The sequence below is a fragment of the Passer montanus genome, unplaced genomic scaffold (genome assembly GCF_014805655.1).
Source record: "Passer montanus isolate IOZ18808 unplaced genomic scaffold, ASM1480565v1 scaffold89, whole genome shotgun sequence".
Classification (NCBI taxonomy): domain Eukaryota; kingdom Metazoa; phylum Chordata; class Aves; order Passeriformes; family Passeridae; genus Passer; species Passer montanus.
In genome coordinates, this window is record NW_024374256.1 from 2,542,381 (window position 1) to 2,546,022 (window position 3,642).

The window sequence follows — 3,642 nt, forward strand, 5'->3', positions numbered from 1 at the left end:
CCCAGGAGCAGCTCCGGGCAGACCGTGTGACACGGAGCTGCTGTCCCCTCCCTGCGCCTTGGGGTGGCTTGGGGACAGTCTGGCTCAGGGCGAGGTGCCCGGGGTCAGAGCGCGGGGACGGGACCGCTGCCACCATTGCTGCCGCTGGCACCGCCGCTGCTCCCACAGAGCCCTGCCAAGCCCTGGAGGGATCCGGGCCCATCCCAGACGGGCCGTGCCAGCCTGGAATGCCGTCCCGGGGCCTGGCTGCCCCACTCTGCCCCATCCTCCCGTGCCAGGCCGCCCTGAGCCCCCAAAACCAGGCAGGGAACGAGCTCAGCTCGTGCAAGTTTGGGTCTGGAGGGTGCAGAGCATCGGCTGGCATCGCCAGGGCTGGGGTGGCACAGGACCCTCAGATGGCTCAGCTGCGTTTTCTCCCAAATTGTGATGGATCTATTTAGGCTGCAGCTTTAGAGACGCGTGAGGGACGCATGGATCTCAATAAACTCGCTAATTAACAACTGCTGCTTATGCAGAGGCAGTAAATAAGCTGTCGTGGGCAACCCCAGCGGCTCGGCTCCGCCAGTCCCGGCGACGTGGTGACAATGCTCCCGCGAGGTGCCTGCTGAGGTAATTAAGGGTAATTAAAGCAAGTGGGAACGAAAACACAGCGAATTTTCTCTCGTTTGGGATGATTGTTCTCCTCGAGCTGTTCTTTGTTTGGGGCCACCCAGCAGCGATGAACCGGGGTTTGTGTGCCCCAAAACTGGCCCCACATGCCACCCCAACCCCAGAGCAGAGCAGGGATGAAGGGCAGCCTCGTCCCATCCTCTGCATCTCCCAGGAGCCTCAATTCATCTGCAAAACTCCTCGGAGGGTTTACAAGTGAGGCGCCCTTCCCGTGCCTCAGTTTCCCTCACTTCCCAGGGTGCTCCCCTGGCTTCGTTGTCCCCAACCCAGTGGCACAAAGCGACCCCGGCAGCCCCAGGGGTGGCGGCGGCGTGGAAAACCCCGCTCGGCGCAGCTCCTGCTGCTCCAGAGCACGGGATCCGCATTTCCAGAGGGAGGAAGAAGCCGGATCCCGCCTCCCCAGAACGCTCGCTTGGAGCGGCGCCCAGCGGGGGGATGGAAAGCAGGATCCCGCAGCCCCTGCCCACCCTCCAGCCCATCATGGAAAAAGCAGAGGCACGCTGTGCTTCCAAGAAACTGCCGCGCCGCCTGCCAAAAAACACGAGCCGGAGCAGAGCCCGAGAATTTTGGGGCTGGAGATAATTTTGCCTCGGAGCAACACGGCGGTTGCGTTACCCTGAGCTCCCCACTTCTCACCCCGAGATCAGCCCCCCCAAAAGGCTCCCCAAATCCAAGGAATGAGGGTTGGGATGACGCCGGCTCCCCAAATCCAGGGAATGAGGGTTGGGATGACGCCGTCCGGACCACGCTGGCTCAGAGGCAGCTGCCGGCCTGGACGAGGCGCAGGAGGGAATTCCTGCGGCGAGGATTTCAGCGGCTCAGCATTAATTTCTGCACCAATCCAGGCACAATTCCCCCCGCTCCCCGCCTAATTCCAGCCAGGAAGGAGAGCGCCTGCAGGAATTCTTTCCAGCTTCCCTGGGCCGTTTGTATCGGCGGTGCTAGAACAGCACTTTTGCCTCTTTTTGGTGAAGTTTTCTTCCCCGGGGAGCGGAGGGAGAAGCTCCGCGGAGCTCCCGTCCCCCCGCGCAGCCTCGGAGCCGTCAATTCTCCATCATTTCCGCACATTTTTGGCACTGGGGGGACCCAGCTTGGCTCCGATAGGAGCTGCAGATGGAAAACGGCTCCAGAGCTCTGGGATCTGCTCTGGGATCTGCTCCCCCTGTACCCCCCGTCCCGCAGGACTGGGGGCTGTCCCTTGTCCCCCGTGCTGGGACACACCACGAGCCTGTGCCTCTGGCCCGGGCTCCGTTCCCTCGCCCCATCTGGCGTCTCCATGAGTAATAAAAGCTGCTAATTGCCAACAGATGCCCCAGGAAACCCTGACGCTGCCTCTCGCGGCTGTGTTTGGCTGGGGAGGAGAGGAGGGGAGCTGGATCCCCCAAAGCAGGGGGCGGGGGGATCCCAGTGCGTGGCAGCTCTCAGAAAGCAGAGCTGGAGGATGTGGCTGCAGAATTCCAGCAGAATTTCCAGCAGAATTAGGGACACCCCAGGGAGGGGATGGTGCCCCACACCCTCCATGGGGCTGAGAACCTCGGCCGAGCCCCACTGCAGCCCCTGGATGTGCCAGGACGTGTCACCCACGGTCCTGACCCCGGGCACGGGCAGCCAAAGTCCTCGTGCTCGTGCCAGCCCCCTCCCCGCACAGCTGGATCCCCCTTTAGGAGGTGGCAGTGGAATAATTTGGCTCCTTCCAGCCCCTCCTCCTCTCTCCCATCACCACGTTGCAACCCAAATGGCTTCTTCCAGTGCCCCAAACCTGAACTGGGCGCTGCTGGGATGAACTGGGCTATGAAATCGGTACTTCCATCCCCTGGCGGGGCTGGGGAGGGGACCCCCACTCCAAGGGTCACATCCTGTCCCAGTGTCCCGGCACTGGGGCTGGGAGCAGCCCTGTCCTGTCCCACGGTCCAAACCGGGCAGTGGCCACCAGTCCAAACTGGGCAGTGTCCTTTGCTCTTTCCAAGCCTGTCCTGACCAAGGGAAGCCCTCAGGAAGCTCGGGAGGCTTTTCCCAGGGGGAAGGAACAGCCGTGAGCAGGATCTGAGCCATGGCACTCACAGCAGGAGGGTTTCCGTGCCCTGATCCCACCATGGATCAGAATCTCCATCCCAGATGTGCCGAGAGCCACCAGCAGAGACGTCCCCTGCCCCAGCCCCGCTGTCCTGACCCCGCTCCTGCTCTGGGCATTCCCACCCCCAGCTGCTGCTCCTGCTGCCCCAGCTCCATCTCCAGAGGCCAGCAGCGCCCACCTGGAGCGGCCCCACGCGGGGATGACCTCCGAGTTCCTAATTTACTCACAGATTAATCACTCCGTAATTACCACTCCCGGCTCCCGTGATCAGATGCTCGCTGGCAGCGCGTGGGTGCAGAACCAGCCCAGCTCAGGGGGAGATTTTGGGCAGGGGGGTGCAGGGTGACACCGGGTGACAGCCACGCCCGGGTGACAGCCACGCCCGGGTGACAGCCACGCCCAGGCGAAGCACGAGGCGGCGGCCGCAGCCCCACGGCACCACAGAGAGTGAACTTTTATTTCCAACAACGACAGCACCTGCCCCGTGGGGTGGGGACGGTGGGGAGGGCTGGGAGGGGGCGGCCGCGGGGGTCCCGGGGTTGGGGGGGTCCCGGGGGGCGGCCGCTCGCGTGCACACGGTGCACGGCGTGAAGAAACATCCCGGTAGAAAAGAACGAAGGTCTGAGGGCCTCGACGGCCGGTCCTGCCCCGGGGGAGGGGTGCAGGCGTGAGCGTGGGTGAGCATTTGGGGGCGGGGAAAGTGCGGGGGTCCCCTCCACACCCGCGTCCTGGGGGTGGCAGGAGGAGGAACCGCGCGAGGACGAGTGGGAGGCGGCTCTCCCGGGGGGGGACAGCGGCTCCGGCCAGGCAGGGACCCCCCGGCTGCCCCGGAGCGCGGAGCAAACGCGGCGCGTCGGCTGGCGGGGCCGCGCACGGGGCGGCGGCGGCGGCGGCGGCGG

At 64.6% G+C, this 3,642-nt stretch overlaps 1 protein-coding gene across 9 annotated transcripts in view; it reads right to left on the bottom strand.

Annotated features, from left to right (window-relative positions):
* Window positions 1-3,184: 3,184 nt before the first annotated feature.
* Window positions 3,185-3,642, bottom strand: part of ADGRB2 (adhesion G protein-coupled receptor B2) — a 60,237-nt gene continuing 59,779 nt past the window's right edge. For all 9 annotated transcript variants that reach the window (XM_039733834.1, XM_039733832.1, XM_039733833.1 and 6 more), the window contains one exon: window positions 3,185-3,642. The gene's annotated coding sequence lies outside the window, so the exon portion shown is untranslated.